Source organism: Geotrypetes seraphini, chromosome 1 (genome assembly GCF_902459505.1).
Source record: "Geotrypetes seraphini chromosome 1, aGeoSer1.1, whole genome shotgun sequence".
Lineage (NCBI taxonomy): Eukaryota > Metazoa > Chordata > Amphibia > Gymnophiona > Dermophiidae > Geotrypetes > Geotrypetes seraphini.
In genome coordinates this window covers 223,471,239-223,490,603 of record NC_047084.1, presented here as the reverse complement: position 1 = coordinate 223,490,603, position 19,365 = coordinate 223,471,239, and the positions used below count along the sequence as shown (strand labels likewise).

General features: G+C 41.9%; 1 long non-coding RNA gene across 1 annotated transcript in view; it reads right to left on the bottom strand.

Moving 5' to 3' along the window:
• The window catches only part of LOC117361558, a 53,219-nt gene extending 34,095 nt beyond the window's left edge, over window positions 1-19,124 (bottom strand). Inside the window, exons 1-2 of the long non-coding RNA XR_004539684.1 lie at window positions 18,996-19,124; window positions 4,871-4,920 (exon numbers count right to left, since the gene is read on the bottom strand). This is a non-coding gene — a long non-coding RNA (uncharacterized LOC117361558). The remainder of the gene's footprint in view (window positions 1-4,870; window positions 4,921-18,995) is intronic.
• Between the last annotated feature and the right edge of the window lie 241 nt (window positions 19,125-19,365).

The following is a 19,365-nucleotide window of genomic DNA, read 5'->3' as shown; positions in this document are numbered from 1 at the left end:
TTTTCAAAAGAGTAAACAAGTAATTCACATCTACCCTTTCCACTCCACTCAGTATTTTATAGACTTTTATCATGTCCTCCCTAAGCTGTCTCTTCTCCAAGCTGAAGAGCCCTAGCCACTTTAGCCTCTCCTCATAGGAAAGTTGCCCCACACCTTTTATCATTTTTGCCACCCTTCTTTGCACTTTTTCTAATTCCACTATATCTTTTTTGAGATATGGCGACCAGAACTGCACACAGTATTCAAGTTGCTGCCATACCATAGAGTGATACAAGGGCATTATAATATTTTCATCTTTCTTTTCCATTCCTTTTCTGATAATTCCTAACATTCTATTTGCGTTCTTAGCCGCCACCGCACATTGAGTTGAGGGTTTCAACGTACCCTCAACAATGACACCTGGATCCTTTTCCTGGGCAGTGACTCCTAACATAGAACCCAGCATCACGTAGCTATAGTTTGGGTTCCTCTTTCCCACATGCATCACTTTGCACTTGCTCACATTTAACATCTTCTGCCATTTTGATGCCCAATCTTCTAGCCTCACAAGGTCCTCTTGTGATTTAGCAACTTTGAACAACTTTGTGTCATCAGCAAATTTAACTATCTCACTAGTTATTCCCATCTCTAGATCTAAATATGTTAAAAAGCAGCGTACACTCAGAAAGTATTTTGATTAAAGTTGTTAAAACACATGCAGATTCTGAAAAATTGCAGGCAGACCTTAGACTGGGCATCCAAGTGTCAGATGAAATTTAATGTGGACAAATGCAAAGTGATGCACATTGGAAAAAATAACCCAAATCACAGTTACCGGATGCTAGCGTCCACCATGGGGGTTAGCGCCTGAGAAAAGGATCTGGGTGTCATTGTAGACAATATGATGACACCTTCTTCACAATGTGCGGCATGGAGAAAGAGCCAACACAAACACAGGCAGCAAGATGGTGATGCGATTTGCGCCGGGAAAATGAAAGAGGTATGGGAGAAGGGAAAGGGCACGCGTGCATGCATGGCAGAGGGAGCGAGGAAGGCACAGAGGGCGGAGAAGAGAGGAAGGGCACCACCGCCCTGGGTGCCTCTTACCCTCACTATGCTACTGGTTGGTGGGTCAGGACCACTGCCGCTGCTGCTTTGGGGCTGGAGGGAAGGGAGGGGGTGTTTCAAGTTTCAAGTTTGAATTTAATGGTTCGCTTATTAAGACTAAGCGAATTACATAATAAAAATTTTTAGCATAGAACAATGAAACAAGTTATTTTACATTAAAAATTTCAGGGGGCTTCAACAAACTGACAATACAGACGTACTTAGATACACATAGGAAAGGACATTAGGGAGAAAAAGTTACAAATTGATGTTTCCCAAGGGGAAGAAAAGGGGTATGTGATGGGTAGAGTATAACGTTTAGGCTGGGGTAGGATGTGTGAGGAGATATTGACAGTTTAACTCTTCACAAAAAGTTGTACTAAAGATTAAATGAGGCTTTGAAGAGAAATGTTTTTAGATTAGATTTAAATGAGTTAAGATCTTTGATTTCTCTAATATATAGGGGAAGAGTATTCCATATAAGAGTCAGGACCGCTGCTGCTGCTTCAGGGGCTGGAGGGAGGACAATTTTTGGGGGGCTGGTTGGGTGAGAGTGCTGGTTGCTCCAGTACTAGTTAATCGGGATTCTACTGTAGTTTAGGACTGCCATTTGAGCAGCTGAATTTTGCTGCTACAGTACTCCCCCGATATTTGTGGGGGTTCCATTCTAGGATCCCCCACAAATTAAAAAATAAAAATAAAAAATGCGAATACAGTTGTTCACCTGTCAAAAATCAGGAGAGGGCAGCTGGAGCACCGGCAAGTGAAGAAAATCACTAAAGTAAAGCTACACCAATCAGGAGCTGCTTTGACACGCAGTTCCTGATTGATGTAGCCCAACATTAGTACAGAAAGAGGCGGCCAGAGAATACCGCGAATTAGTGAGTCCGCGAACCATGAATTCATGGTGGAACACTGTAACTGGATAGTTTTTTGACTATAGCAACATAAGTGCTTTGGGTATGAGAGAAAAAAGGCTTTTCAATGGTTCTTATCCTATTTTAAACAAAATAAAACAAAAAACAGGTCTTTTAGGATCTTTTAGGATGGTGAGTGGAAGGGAAGTACAAGAGCTGTTCACAATGTTTCACACCTTAATTTTTCTTGCATAAACAAATAAAGCTAGGGAGACGAGGTTTGGTGCACATTTGTAGGTAACCCTAATGCACATGCTTGAATTTTTTCCTGCCTACAGAAATTGTCAGTCGCCGGAAGACCGCCAGTGACTGAGGAAGTGTAACTGAGTGCCGTCGGATTTTCGTTTTTGACAAAATAGAAAAAGTTGAACAACGCTACTGCATTAAATTTAGTGTAAAGCTTGGCAATTCCCAAGTGGAAACGATCCACAAGACTCAACAGGTCTTCGAGGACGACACAGATAAAGGAGTGGTACAACCACTTCAGAGATGGCCACACATCAGTGGAGAGTGAAGCACGTTCTGGTAGGCCCTCAATGTCCAGAAATGAGATCGTCATTGACCAAGTGAGGACCCTGGTGATGCAGGATCGTCAAATCAACAAGGGGTACTACCAAGAGGTTCTACATTGCATTCATAATGCTGTGATACACAAACAGCCGGACCTGTGGGCAGCGGGCAATTGGCAGCTCCATTATGATAACGCACCTGCCCATTCTTCACATTTGATATGGAGTTTCCTGGCCAAACACAACACACCTGTGATTCCTCAGGCTCTCTAATCTCTTGACATGGTGCCGTGTGACTTCTGCCTTTTCTCCAATTTGAAAATGCCCCTGAAAGGGACCAGATTTCAGTCAAGAGAAGACATCATGCAGAATGTGACGGACCATTTGTGAGCAATCTCAAAAGAGGCGTTCCAGTGCTGGTTCCGACAGTGGCAGAACCGTTGGAAGAAGTGTGTGGCAGCCCAAGGGGACTATTTTGGAGGAGATTAGTATAAGATTGTTGTTTCTGAATACGAGTATTTTTTATGAATAAAGGGTCTGATACTTTTTGAACAGCCCTCATATTAGAGGTTGTGGATATGCGTGGGGTGCCTCGTGTTTCGGATCTTTCACCTCTTCTTTTTAATATATATATGGTTCTTATTGGAAAGGTGTTTGAACGGTTGAATGTTCTCATTAATTAATGGCTTATCTAGGGTATGTGACACCTGGGGCTGATCATTTTCTTAACACCCCCCAAATAAAAAGGGATTGGAGGAGCACCCCTTAGGAGCTGACCCCATCCCCCATTGGTACGCCACTGCCTGAAAAGGGGATTTTGCTCTCCAAAAGTTAGTAAAAAAATGTATTAAAATTAGTCCAATAAAAAGAATATCTTCACATTATGGAAATTGCATTCCATTAAAAAATATTTTGGCCCTACTTCTTTTAGATTATTAGTTCAAGCATTAATTTTAACTATTCTCGACTATTGTAATATAATCTATTTGGGATCTTATAAAACTATTCTAGGAAGATTAAACCTAGTCCAAAATACAACTGTCTGTTTAATTTTTGGATTGAAAAAACAGGAACATGTCAGCCCTTATTACCACCAGCTACACTGGTTGCCAATGGAAGCAAGAATACTTTTCAAATTTGTTTGTACTGTATTTGCTATAAATTGTTATTTGGATTAGCTCCTTCATATTTTTTTTTTTCTCACTTTGAATTGTATAGTCTGACTAAGTCTACTTTTCCTAATCCCAAAAATTGTCATTATAAAAAGTTTTTTGACCGATCTTTGGCCTATCAAGCAGGTAAAGTTCAAGCATGGTTAGATGATCTGATTGGACAGACTGCATCTTACTGCACTTTTAGAAAATCAGTTAAGACCTATTTGTTGAAAAAATTTGTAACTTGATCGATGACTAAGTCATAGTTTTCATACTGTAATTTTATAAATGGAATATTGCATTGTGCCTTCTTGAGTGCTTTGTATTATCACTCAAATGTTCAGTTCTCTTACTTTGTGGACCACCTAGAATTTTTTGAGTGTTGACGGTATAAAAAATAAAGTTACTATTATTATTATTATTTCAATTTTGTATTGTAACCCAAGAGAAAAAAATTTAGCTGAGCTGCATGTGTCCTTTGGAATTCTGGACAGCACAGCTCTCTATCAGGAAGTATTCTAAACTGCCGGGGAGAGCAGTTGGTTGGTTCTCAGCTGGAAGAAAGATTGGTTTTAGTTGTCTGTGGTTAGAAAAGAAATTCTTTCTGTGAGAAAAAAGAATTTAAAGTGAATTTATAACTAATTTTAATTTTGTTTAAGGTTAACCTGTCTTTGTAGAGGAACTGCATTTGATTTGTCATACAGTGTTTTAAAAGATGGTAGTAACAAAGAAAATATTTATGTCCTGGCTGATATCAGGGGAAAAGTTATAAAGTATCTATTAGGCTTTGTAAGGAGTTGTGCGGTGAAAACATTTATTGTGTTCTGGTTATTCAAAGAGATCAGTTGTAAATTGGAGTATGTTTTATAGTTTCTAATTCTGTCAGAAAATTTTGGTTTAAATAAACATTTTTATTTATAACTTTGGATTTAAGCCTAAAAGTTAAGATATATTGTGGGTGGGTTAAAGTATAGGAAAATTCCAATTATTATTTTTTTTTATTTGGGTAGCTAATGACCACAGTATATATTGTTTTTATTTAAGCCATCTCAAAGGGATATAGGGTTTTGCTTTTTTGGTTTTTTTAAGTCAGGGAGTAGGGTTACTATTCTCTGGAACAGGTGTTTCACCCACAGAGAAGAGTGTTGGTACCCAACGGATCCCAATGAATCCCAACGACAGAAGAAAAGAATTGCATACTTACCTGTTTATATCTGAAGAAGTCCTGTTTGGAAAACTACATGCAGATGATACCTGTAAGAGAAAATTAGACAATGAATCAAACTCTTTTGAACTATTTAACAAAAGGCATTAAAATAAAATTTATACTGGATAATTAAAATGAACATGTACTTATCTGATATTGTTGAATATGTTTAGTGAGTAAGACTTTAAAGATTCTTTTTGGTGTCTAGAAAGAAAAGAATACAATTTTTAAGAATACAGTTCTTTAAATGATAAAAATAAACAGCACTTTTAATATTTTCCATGTTTCATCTATTTAATAATTTTTGTAATATATTATTTGTACACCTGTTTTCTGGCTGTGGAGAGAAATCCTTGGCTAAGCAACTAGAAATAGATATTTAAAGCGAGAGTCTCTCTCAGACAGAGAACAGGTTAAAAATTTGGTGTAAAGTCGGCAGGATTATTTTACTACAAAAATTTGGCATAGTCGTATGCAGGATTTTGGAACATTGGAGAAATCAAGTGGGGAAACTTAAAGAAATGTTTCTGTTTTGAAATTAAAAGTATATATTTACTGTGAATTTATATTTATGAGAAAGGACCTGTGAATCAATTTGAAAAATTGATGTGTTTGTTTTGTGATGTTCTGGTCTGTATATGAATTGTATTGTAGTTAACTAAAGTTTTCCTTAGATAACATTTGATCTTCCTGAGTGACAGAGTCTTTTCTCATTAAGAAAATGGAAGAATACTGGTATGAGAAGAAATCTAATTACAGAGTTAAACGGGGACAGCAAGACTAAAGATAAGAGTCAGAATGGCCAAGATATAGGCAGAAGTTTTCTAATGAAAGAAGAAAAAGAGGAAATGATTATAATATTTTGAAACCCTCGGCTAAGCGACTACAAATAGATATTTAAAACGAGTGAGCTTTGATGGCAGCTTCAAAGGTTGGGAAGTATCTCAAAAAGAGGAACTAGAAAGGCTCAAAGAAGAGCGATGAAGATGATAAAGGGGATGGAACTCCTCTCGTATATGGAAAGACTAAAAAGTTAGGGCTCTTTAGCTTGGAAAAGAGACGGCTGAGGAGAGATATGATTGAAGTCTATAAAATCCTGAGTGGAATAGAATGGGTACAAATGGATCAATTTTTCACTCTGTCAAAAATTACAAAGACTAGGGGACACCAGTGGCGTACCAAAGGGGGGGGGGGGAGATCCGCCCTTGGTGCACGCCTTAAGGGGGGTGCACAGCAGGCCAGGTCCGGGTCATCTGGCGCCGGTCTGCAGAAAATTCCTGTCGGTCCACGCAGGGCCGGAAAGATCGGATTAGGGCCATCAGCAGCATCTGGGCTGCATCAGCACCCCCCCCCCCGCAACACAATTTAAGATCTACAACAGGCCCCCTGGCACTCAAGATTGTCAACGGGCTTCCCCCCCCTCCCACGACGGCACTCAAGTTTGGAAACGGGCCTCCTTCTCCCCCCGGCATCAACAACACTTCTGATTGGTAACCGCGGTACTCAGCCCAAAGCTTCCCTCTGACTCAGCTTCCTGTTTCCACCCAGGCAGTTTGAGTCAGAGGGAAGCTTTGGCCTGAGCACCGCGGTTATCGATCTGAAGTACTGTTGATGCTGGGGGGGGGGGGGGAGAAGGAGGCCTGTTGCCGAACTTGAGTGTCATTGCGGGGGGGGGGGGGGATGGGACTTGCCGATCTTGTTGCCAAAATTGGAAAGAAAGGTGAGAGGAAGGGAGAGAGATGGGCCTGTGATAGATGGAGAGATTGAGAGAAGGGGGCAGATTATGCAAGTGGGGGGAAAGAGAGAGATGGGGCAAATGATGGAAGTGGGGAGAAGGGGCAGATGATGGAAATAGGGAGAAAGAGAGAGAAGGGGTAGATGATGGAAGTGGGGAGAAAGAGAGAGAAGGGGTAGATGATGGAAGTGGGGAGAAGGGGGAGAGAGAAGAGGGAACATGATGGAAGTGGGGAGAAGGGACAGATGATGGAAGTGGGGAGAGAGAATGCGGTATATAAACCCAAGATTTAGTTTAGTTTAGTTTAGAGAAGAGGGCAGATGATGGAAGTGGGGAGTGGGGGGAAAGAGAGAGAAGGGGCAGAGAATGGAAGTGGGGAGAAGGGGGAGAGAGAAGAGGGCAAATGATGGAAGTGGGGAGAGAGAAGAGGGCATATGATGGAAGTGGGTAGAAGGGAGAGCAAATGCTGAATGGAAGTGGAAAAAGAGAACATATACTGGATGGAAGGAGGGATAAAGAAAACGGACATATGCTGGATGGGGGAAGAAGATAGTATTAATGAGATAGTGGAGGGGTGAAGGAAAGGGGTGGCATGCTGTAGGTAGACACAGTGAAAAAAGGGAAACGGAGGTCTGCATAGTAAGAAAGAATTTAATTTAGACGGAGGCAGAAAATAAAGAAGGAAGACCAGAGAAGGAAAGGGAAGAGAGAGAGATGCCAGAGAATGGGGAAGGAGACAGAGATATCAGATCTGAGCAGAGGAAATGAGAAGAGAGAGATGGTAAAATCCACAGGGGGGAGGGAAAGAGAGATGAAAGGAGAAAGATGCCAGACCATGAGGGAATAGGGAAGATGATGGATGCCAGACCAAAGGGGGGGGGGGGTCTAGAGGAGAGATGGCAGGGGGAGTCAGTTTCTAGAAGGGGCAGACAGTGGATGGAACGGGCAGATGCTGAATTGAAGAGATAGGGCAGACGCTGGAAGGAAAAGAGTGAAAAGAAGATAAAAGCAGAAACCAGAGACAACAAAAGGTAGAAAAAAATCATATTATTTCTATTTTGTCATTAGAATATATCAGATTTGAAATATATACCCTGCTAGAGACATAACTAGGGACTGCAAAGCAAGGTAGTGCTTCTTTAGCTTCAATCTGGCTTAGGGCACTTTCATACCAGGGGACACTCTCCTAACACTATTCCTGTCATGTGTGACTGCAGTATTCTGTTAGCATGATATTTCTGTGTATCATTCTGTAATAATTTGGCTTGTTCAGTTTTCTTGATAGTAGAGGGGATATATGTGAAGGGGAGGGGAGACAGGGGTTTTGTTAGTTCTTGCTCTGTTTATTTATATTTATAAAATGACAATTGTACAGAATGTTATTTCTTTATATACTTTAATAAAATACGTTCAATATAAAATCATAACTGAGGCTTGTGTGGATGGGATCAGATGGTTTGCGGGAACTGAGCTTGCGGAGACAGGGTGGATATGTGGTTTTTTTTTAAATTTCAGTCTTAGTAGTTTGCCGGTCCACAAAATAATTCTTTTATTTCTGCTGGTCCATAGGTGTAAAAAAGTTGAAAAACACTGCTCTAGAGCAGAGTTAGCAGCTGCGCTGAGGTGCAGGAAGGTCCCCCAATGACTTGACTGCTGGCTTTGCTCCGGAAGAAATAAGTTACATCGTAGGGGGTGGACGCAGTCATCACGGGACCTTGCCGCAACTCTCTGCGTCTTCCGGGTCAACCCCCTCCAACGGAACATACTTCTTCCAGAGCAAAGCCTGCAGACGAGTCATCACGGAACCTTCCAGCATGCGGCTGCTGACTCTGCTCCAGAGCTAGTACGTCAGAGTGGGGTGGACCAGCAGCCAGCAGCTACAGTCATCACAGGAAAGGAGTAGGACTGCTGGAATGAAAGAGTGGTGCAGGAAGTAAAAGGGGGAGGGTGGTATGGAAGGGTGGTGCTGATGGAATTGATGTACAGGGAAAGGGGAGAGAGACATAAGGGGGAAGGATACTGGATGGAATTGGATTGGAGGTAAAGAAAGGGGGCAGACGCTGAATGAAGAGGGGTGGATGGAGAGAGAGAAAAGATGGTAGTGTGGCGGTAGAGAGGGAGCCTATGCTGGATGGAAAGTGCGGATGGGAGAGATAAGGGAGCAAATGCAGGAAGGAAATGGGAGGAGAGGAGAGAAAGAGGGGAGCAGACGATGGAAGTGGACAGAGAGAGGAGAAGGTACTAGATGGAAGGGGTAGATAATAGAGAGTTGCACGGGGACAGAAATCCCACCCATCCCTGCCCGTCCCCGCCAGGATCCTCTCCGTCCCCACCAGGATCTTCTCCGTCCCCACTCGTCCACGTCAGGATGCTTTCCGTCCCCACCCATCCCCGCAAAGAATTACCTCCATCCCTGCTCGTCCCCATAAAAAGCAGCAATTACTTCTGACAGGATCATCAATTCCACAGTTTCTTTTGTGTTTGCGCTGCTGTTTTCCTTGTGGAATCTCTTTGGTGGAATCCTTTTTTTGTTTTCTGTTTTACTAAGGCTGATGTGTCCATTATATTATATGGACGAACCCTGCTTCCAAAGCCTTCCATCCCCGTGGGAGTCCCGTTGGCTAGAAGGGGGTCCCCGTGGGAGTCCCGTGGGCCAGAGGGGGATCTCCATGGGAGTCCTGTGGGTTAGGGGGGGATTCCTGCGGGACCCGCGGGATTCCCGCAATCCCTGTTCCTGTGCAGACCTCTAGTAGAGAAAGAGGGCACATGATGGAAGGAGGGGATAAATAAAAGGAGGGCACATGATGGGGGAAAAAGGATTGAGTTAGGAAAATACTGGAGGGGGTGAGCTATAGGTAGACAGTAAAAAAGGAAATTGATGAGAGGGTATAAGAATGTAATCTAGATGGATGCAGAAAATAAATTGAAAAGGAAAATGAGGGAAGAAAGGGATTGCAGAAGAGAGGTGTGGGAGAGGGAAGGAGAAGAGAGAGATGCCAGACCATGGGGGTGAAAGGAGAGATGGAAGGGGGAGGCACACAGTTTCTGGAAGGGGCATAGAAGGAGAGAAGATGCCATATAGGGACAGAGAGACGGCAGACAGTGGATGGAAGGAAGGGAGTAACAAGAAGTTGAGGAAAGCAGAAACCATTCGTGAGAATGGGTTACTGGGCTTGATGGACCATTGGTCTGACCCAGTAAGGCTATTATTATGTTCTTAGCCGGGAAAAAATACTCCGCAGAATAGCACTTGGTCGCTCTTCAATGAAGGCTCTCGACAAAGTATTCAAAAGCAAGGAAATAACACTCCAAATTAAGATCAGACTTGTCTAAGCAGTCAGTTTCTCTGTGGTCAATTACGGATGTGAAAGCTGGACACTACGGAAATAAGAGCTTTGGTGTTGGAGAAAGATTTCATGCATGCCGTGGACTGCCAGAAGAACTAACAAATCAATTCTGGAAGAGATCAGACAGGCTATTTGTTCATTTTTATAGCCCGTCCTCCCCAGGAGCCCAGAACGGGTTACAAGGATACATACACAAAGTTTCAGGAACAGAGATATACATGCTACGGTCAATAACATGCTACAGAGAATTAAAATCGCAATGAGAGAAAGGGAAAAAAATGGAATGGGAAGGAAAGCAAATGTAATAAAAATTAAAAGAAAACTAAAAGAAAAAAAGTTCAGTTCAGCACAGTTCAATGTAAGGATCTCTGGCTGTGTGATGTTTCCGATCATTGCAGAGCACACCAACTTCATGTTAGCTGACTTCAAGGGCTGTCCTCTCTCCCGAAGTGCTGCCACCGAGCTCACTCCAATGTGCCATCCTCCCGACAAGCTGACTTAGGGAGCAACATTCCCCCTTCACTGCACTTCGCTGCAGCATCCCAACCAGGCACAAGCAATACAGATCACGTTTTTCATGGCTGACATAACTCCATTCTGACGGCTAAAGACAGGCATGGCCCTCCGCTCAGCTGGTCCCGCCCTGTGCTCCCTGGGCTGCTGCTCTGCTATCTCCAGACTCGGCGTCGCTCCCGCTGTCCTTCGCGGCCCATCGCCCCTGCTCTCCCAGTGCCTCGCTGTGCCGGTGCTTCCTCCTGCACTTCCGGGCGTCCGCTCCCCAGCTCCATCCATCTGTGCAGCCACTAGGATTCAGCCGTTAACGGCTAGACGCAGGATCAAATCACTATGTCACTCGAAGTTATGACTATCTTATTTTGGTCATACTGTCAGAAGAGAAAGATCATCGGAGAAAGACATCATGTTTGGGAAGATCAAAGGAACCAGGCGAAGAGGGTGACCTGTAACAGATGGCTGGACATGTTGAAAACAACCATGGGGATGACACTGGAGGACCTTATCAGATTTACAGAAAACCAATTTCTTTTTAGATCTGTAATTTATCAAGTCGTTAAGATTCAAACACGAGTAGATGGCACCTAACTACTACTGCCTTACTGGGATAGACTGAAGGTCCATCAAGCCCAGTTTCCTATTTCCAACAGTGGCCAATCCAGGTCGCAAATATCTGGCAGGATCCCAAAAGAATATAAAAGATTTTATGCTGCTTATTCCAGAAATAAGCAGTGGATTATTCCAAATAAGCAGTAGATTTTCCCAAGTCCACCTTTAATAATGGTTTGTGGACTTTTCTTTTAGGAATTTGTTCAAACCCTTTTAAACCCTGCTATGCTAACTGCTTATGTCACATTCTATGGCAATGAATTTCAGTTTACAGTGAGAGAAGAAATATTTTCTCTGATTTGTTTTAAATTTACTACTTAGTAGCTTTATTGCGTGCCCCCTAATCCTTGTATTTTTGGAAAGAGTAAACAAGTTATTTATGTCTACCCTTTTCACTTCTCTCAGTATTTCACAGCCCTCTATCATATCTCCCCTAAGCCGTCTCTTCTCCAAACTGAAGAGCCCTAGCCTCTTAGCCTTTCCTCAAAGGGAAGATATCCCATTCCCTTTATCATTTTTGTTGCCCTTCTCTGTACATTTTCTAATTCTGCTATATCTTTTTTGAGCTATAGTAACAAGAATTTCACCTACTATTAGAGGTGCGGTTGCATCATGGATAGGGTTATCATATAGATCCAGAAAAAGGAGGATGGATTGAGACATCCGGGTTTTACTTCCATTACTTTCAGTGGAAGTATAACCCAGATGTCTCACTCTGTCCTCCTTACCTCCATTGCTTTCAATGGCAGTAAAACCCGGATGTCTCAATCCATCCTCCTTTTTCTGGAGCCATATGGTAACCCTAATCATGGAACTATTCAAAGGCATTAAAATAATCCATTAATTTCCTAATAATTCCTAACATTCTACTTGCTTTCTTAGCCACACTGGATCTGAGCCCCTTTTCTCCCACATCCCCCTTGTCCTCAGTATCTGCCTCTTGCTTCTTTCTCTCCCATACTGCGTTCTCGCCTTCCCTAGTATTTATCCATTTATTTAGTTCATTTTCTATCCCGTGCTCTGCAACGAGCTCAGAACGGATTACAGGTTAACATACAGTACATAATATACAGTTGATGGGTTACAATTTGCCATAGTTACAGAGCAAGTTTTTCAATACAAGTTTCCTTATTCAATGCATACTGAGGATCTAATATCAATTTATTTAATATACAGTTAACAGTTTACAATTTGCCATAGTTAGTTTTACTTCCTTATTCAATATTAATTTACCCTGCCTTTCTTTCTCCTTACAATAGCATCCATCTCTCTGAACCTTACCCTGCATACCCTCTTGCTTTTTATTTTTCCCCCACCTAAGCATCAGTTTCAGTTCCCCATTCTCCCAGTATCAGCAGCAGCTTTGACTCTCCCCTATTCTCCTAGTCCCATAATGACCTTCAGTTCACTCCCACCCCCACACTTTCCAGAGGGAGCAGCTTCCTCTTTTGAGTCTCTTAGTTACAGCTTCTTTTCCCACCACAAATGATACTGTGGTGTGCAGCCGAGGTAAGGTTTTTACTTAGAGTTAAGTAACCACTCCCAAGAACTCAAGTCTGTAGAAATCACATGACAGATATACTAGTTTCAACATCAACTCCCACTGGTATGAGAGATGACCACAGTTTAGTATGCTCTGAAAACTTGGCTGGAGTCCTCTCCTGGATCTCCTCTTTCTCTGAGCTTCTCAGAATTGGTTGAACTAATGACTTTTGTGGCTTCTGTTTTCTGTTTCACCCTTATTTTTATTTTTATTCCCAGTTTCATTGCTATTTTTTGATCATGATCCTATGGAAACTAAGTCACAAGTGCTAAAGGGAGAGGACTTACAACAAAGTTTAAAGTAGAGAGGTCAAAGTTGTAAAATAATAATTCTGCAAACCAGACTTCTCAATATATAGAACTCAGAGTATAAATATATAAAGACATCTATACAATCTGCACATACACTCAGAAAATGTGTGATACGACCAAGAGCCGAGACTCCTATAGTCGAACACACACAGTGTATGGCTTAGGTGTAGAAATGCTAACTAAGGCAATGTGTTCTTTATATGATGATAATTGTAATATATTTCAATGGCAAAAAGAGGAAAACATATTTTCACTTAGCTTGAAAGGATTTATAGGTCCCGACATGGACCATGTTTCGAGGGTCTTTTTCAAGGAACCCAAGAAAAGAGTAAATTGGACTTCAAATGCCAAAGAAAATTGTGGTGTGATTCGGACATACAGTTGATTTCTGGTGACAAAAACACAAATAAACACTACTTAGCTTATTCCACGCACTTTTGAACGTCAATCTTATAAGGAATACTAAAAAGGCTGCACAGAAAAGGGGTACTTGCCATATAATGAAAGGACTCTTCTAATCTTCCATTCGTGAGTGGCTAAAAAATGCTGACTAAATAGCAGGAGATGAAAGGAAATGACGTAGTGCCGTGAAAACGATTTCACTATTGAAGCCATTAGGATGTAAAGTGTTTAAGAATGAGACGTTGTTCCTTAACCCATAGCATTCTAGAAAGGTCGCCACCTCTTGACAAAATGGGTGCTTCTACAACTGAGAAACATAGATCTTCAATAGAATGTTGGTGGTCTAACCAATGCTGTACCAGAGGGGCTTCCAACTTCTTAGTACGTATTTTGCTCAAATGTTCAGCAATCCTCAGCTTAACGTTACGGGACGTTTGTCCTATATAGAGTAGCAGGCAGGGGCATTGAGTGAAATCGAACGGCAAGCATTCCACCCAATTGCAGGAGTTCAACCAGAAAATGGAAAACTTCAAAACCGAATTGAGAAAAACCAAAGTCAAAAAACTACAACGGGACGCCACAGATTATGTAAAAGGATACGTTTATGCATGGATGGATAAATCCAGACCTAACATGTGTTATATACAACCTGCGTATACACAAACGTCCAGCGACACATCAGAAGATGATAAATCTACCGGAAAAAAGACTGTTTCCACTCCTGGCTCTCACACCAGACCACAAAATAAAGCTTTTTTTGGCCACTGGCCCCAGGGTCACCAACCTCCGAACAACACGGAACAGAGTTCAGAAACTTTGACAAACGTCTTTAATCTCTCATCAAGAACATTAACTGATATGGAGTACTCCGTTTTGAGCAAAGGGTTATCCTTTGTTCCTACCACTTTCTACGAAGCCAGTGACACTCAATTCTCACTATATAAATTTCTGAGGAAATGTAAGTTGCTTCATTTTTTTCAAAGACACATCAACTCTTCCCACAAATGCTTTGAGAACACCTTCCTCATGGTGTCCCCCAGGTCCTACTGACCCTCACATTAAAGTATTTCAGCAACTGGTAGAAAGAGACATCCGACGCATGGAATCCTTACACTTGAGCTCTTATTCCAATCTTACACATCATCAGAGACAAGCCATCACCAGTCTAGCACAAGATTCCTCTATCACCATCCGCCCCGCCGACAAAGGTGGGGGGATTGTTATTTTAGACACCGATAAATATCTTCAAGAAGTTTATCGTCAATTATCTGATGTTATATATTACCAGCGTTTAGATCATGACCCTACCAATGATTTAGTGGAAATGATTTCTGACCTCCTAATCCAAACCCTTGAAACAGGTTCTATATCTGATTATGAGTTCAAATTTCTTACAAGGAAGCATCCTAGGATTCCGATTATTTATCTAGTTCCTAAGATAAATAAATCCCTTGTAAACCCCGCAGGAAGACCTATAGTTTCAGGCATTGGCTCAGTCTTAGAACCCCTTTCTGAGTTTGTTGATTTCCATTTAAAACATGAAGTTCTTAAAATCACATCTTACGTTAAAGATTCTAATGATATAATCACCCTTTTAGAACAGATACATAATGTTCCCACACATGCCACACTATTTACACTGGATATAGCAGCGCTGTACACTAATATTCCTCAGACAGCGGCCATTGCCGTTATAGAAACTCATTTGCAAACCATGGACCTGTTTGATAATAGAAAAAGGTTCCTTATCCGACTAGTGCAAATAGCCCTTAACTACAATTATTTTCAGTTTGGGCAAGATTTTTTTGTACAAGTGAAAGGCACAGCCATGGGAGCCAAAATGGCCCCCTCTATAGCCTTTTTGTATGTCGCCAGTTATGAACAGGAATTTTTTATCCTTCAGAACATTATACTAGAATCACTTGTTGGAAGCGTTATATTGATGACATTTTTGCCATCTGGGTGGGCACCTCTACAGACCTTCAAATTTTTTTTACAGTGGATTAACTCATGTGATCCTAATTTACAATTCACAGCCCATTGCCATCAGAGTCAAGTATCATTTTTAGACCTATTGAACTCTCTTCAACATGGTTCTTTTACTACTACTATATACAGAAAACAGACCGATCGGAATAATCTACTCAGATATGATAGCTTTCATCCCAAGCTTCTGAGAGACAACATTCCCACAGGACAGTTTCTATGACTCAAGAGACTATGTTCCACCGCACATGAATTTAACAGCAAATCTCAAGACGTCACCACCAGATTTTTAGAGCGTGGTTACCCCGGTCCAGTTATAAAGAAAGCGTACAAAAGGGCTTCTAATGTCCCTAGGACCACACTTTTAGCTTCTCAACAACACCAGCCGGCGGCCTCAATTGTATGTGTATTACCACATTCTAAGTATGCTTTTCAGATTAAACGTATTATTAAAACTCATTGGAGTATCATGCAGTAACATCCAGAATTCCAAGACCCTCCCAGATTTGCGTTCTCTAAGGGTCCCAAATTGAGACAACGTTTAGTACGTTCACAGTATATCCCTACAGGATCTTCTTCCCCACATACTGGACATCGACCATGCGGCCACTGTAAGTTCTGTCAGTACAGTGCCCCTCTTTCTGAGTTAAACCTTCCCAACTGGGTCACAAAGAAAGCTAATCACATGTCATCCAATTGTGACACCCGGGGCGTCGTTTACATCATTCAATGCCCCTGCCTGCTACTCTATATAGGACAAACTTCCCGTAACGTTAAGCTGAGGATTGCTGAACATTTGAACAAAATACATACTAAGAAGTTGGAAGCCCCTCTGGTACAGCATTGGTTAGACCACCAACATTCTATTGAAGATCTACATTTCTCAGTTGTGGAAGCACCCATTTTGTTAAGAGGTGGCGACCTTTCTAGAATGCTATGGGTTAAGGAACAACGTCTCATTCTTAAACTTAACACTTTACATCCTTATGGCCTCAATAGTGAAATTGAATGGCAAGCATTCCTGTAAAGTCCCATTTATGTTTTAGTGGTTTTTTTAGTATTTTTTCAGTATTTTTTCTTTTCTGTTTCACCCTTATTTTTATTTTTATTCCCAGTTTCATTGCTATTTTTTGTTTTTATTTTTACCACCATCTGATTTACAGTGTCTTTTTTCAGCAAGTACTATTCATCAAACTGAAACCTGGCTTTTTCTGTTTAATGTTTACATTCTCAACCGGCTTTTTAGCCGGGTCATGAATAATTTATCAGATAAGTTGTTTAGCTCAGCTGATTAGATCATGGTCCCGTTTTCACGGCACTACGTCATGGCAAATACCCTTTTTCTGTGCAGTCTTTTTAGTATTCCTTATAAGATTGACGTTTCAAAAATGCGTGGAATAAGCTTTTAAGTAGTGTTTATTTGTGTTTTTGTTACCAGAAATCAACTTTATGTCCAAATCACACCACAATTTTCTTTTGCATTTGAAGTCCAATTTACTCTTTTCTTGGATTCCTTGAAAAAGACCCTCGAAACATGGTCCATGTCGGGACCTGTAAATCCTTTGAAGCTAAGTGAAAATATGTTTTCCTCTTTTTGCAATTGAAATATATTACAATTATCAGCATATAAAGAGCACATTGCCTTAGTTAGCATTTCTACACCTAAGCCATACACTGTGATGGGACGGTGTGTTCGACTATAGGAGTCTTGGCTCTTGGTCATATCACACATTTTCTGAGTGTATGTGAAGATTCTATAAATGTCTTTATATATTTACTAGTGTTTAAGCCCGTTACATTAACGGGTGCTAGAATAGATTAGTCTTATCCAGTATGGCTATTCTTCTTATGTCTTACTCTATTCAGGCTCCCATTTCCCCTTTTACCTTCCCTATTTCCACCTTTTTTCACCAACTTAAAAATCAGTCCCATTTCTTTGTCCTTCACCTCCATAGAACTCCCTCTTCATTCCCCCTTCACTTATTCTTCCAGCTCCTATCTTCAGCCCCTTTCTCTCATATGCCCCCTTTTGTAGCCCCCTTCTCCCATCTCCTCTTCAACCCCTGCTCCCTTCTCTCACACATTCCTTTATAGCCCCAAACCCAACCCCCTTCTCATACCTACTCTTCCAGCCCTCAGTTCTAGGCCCAGTCTCAGAGGAGCCTCCGCCGTATCTTTGAACTTGCAATACATTAAGGGAGCAGTGGTGCGCGAGTGTGTTCTTACAGGGAATGATGGCGGCGGCAGCGGCTATTAGAAGAGGAAAAAGTTGCTGAGTAGGTAATATATGTACCTGTTAACAGCAGCAGGGCTCGCTCAGTCTCTCGCCCCAGCAGGATCTGTTTGAGCTTCAGCACAGACCTAACAGGCCGAGCCCCCAGCAGTGTAACTTCCCGGCGGCTCCTCTCATGATCGCCGCCTTCTCCGACGCAGGAGCGGCTCGTGAAAGGAGCCGCTGCAGTGTCCTTGAAGTTTTTTAAAAAAAACTTCGGCTCGGCTCCGTGCTCGGCCGCCGCGGCCTGCAGCCACTGCAGCCTACAGCCACCGACAGCTGCCACGGCCGACATCGCCTCTCTCACCTTAACCGCAGCCGGCAATGCTGGTGGGGATGGAGGGTTTGTAAGGTTCAGCGACGGCGGTGGTGCTGTGGGGGGTTTGAAAAGCCGTTGGTTGTGAAGTATGCCGCCTGCATACTTCATGGCCGACGGCTTTTCAAGACTTTAAAAACTTAGCTGCTCCTACTGTTTGCCATGGCGGGAGAGAGAGATTGGCGCGCATGCGCACGCCTACCTGAGCTGCCCTACAGCTCACAGAAAACGGACGCACGCGATAGAAGTGCGCATGCGCGGCCTAGCGTTTTATTATATTAGATACTCTGAGTTCTACATATTGAGAAGTCTTGTTTGCAAAATTATGATTCTATGGAAAGACACTATTCTACTAGATCAGGTTAAAACACCTGTTTCCTGAACTCTTAGACATTTCAGCTAAAATGAGATAAATTATGCTATAGGCCAGGTTTTAATTCCTGATGTCTCTGTGCTTAAGGAAAAGAAAATAACCTTTGCCCTTATCTCTATTTTGCTTTTCACATTTTTCATTCTAAATCAAAGAGTTCCACACTTCCTTTAAGGTGTTGCTCTGCCATCTGCTGGCAGAATGATAGTAGTTCATTTGACCCTTAGCCAGGAAACATCATTGCTGTATCCCAGGGAACAGCGTGGAAGCATTCCTTGTGACCTGACACGGACCTTTTATTGATAAATATTAAAACCTCAAATAATGTGTTCCAAGTCAGAAGGGTCATCACTAGGAGGAAAAGCCTCAAACAAAGCCCTCCCACCACCACAACTGTGGTACAAGGTGTTCAGGTGGAGAACCTCATCGGCAAAAAACCTCCTGTGGGGGCTAAGAGAAGCTCTGTGTTGTGCAATGCAAATAAATAGCCAGTGGTCATAGATTAAGGTGCAAAAATGGCACAAGCTTATCTTTTTCAATATAATAGTTTGTCAAGCCCGGTTGGAACACCAACGGTGGCCAGCATTTCACATAATGCTGCCTCAGGGTGTATTGTCTGATCGTGAGCTAGAAATTCAAAATAGATCAGATAAGATTCAAAGTATAAATTATCCTTTCATATCACCACTGAAAATCATATTATAAAAGTGAAACATACCTTTCAAAACGGGGCACGCTGAATCGTGTCTCCTTATACAAAAAAATGGTGCCTAAAGCACGGAGATGTACAGAATTTTAAACAAGCTGACATAGACGCAACCGGAAGTGACCTCATGGTGCCGCCATAGCCAAAAGCGATAGCAGCACCACGGCGCATGACCTCCCAGGAAGTGCCAAAATTTTTAAAAATGAAACCTTACGGAAAATGATTGCTATTGCACAGAAAGAAAATATGAAACTCGAAAGACTCAAAAATATTGGCTCCATTCAATCTTCTGATTCAAACTCCGGTTCCTCACTATCCAAAGAATGTATCCAAAATTGCTGAAGGTATAACAGGCTAGGTACCATCAGGAACATGATCAATA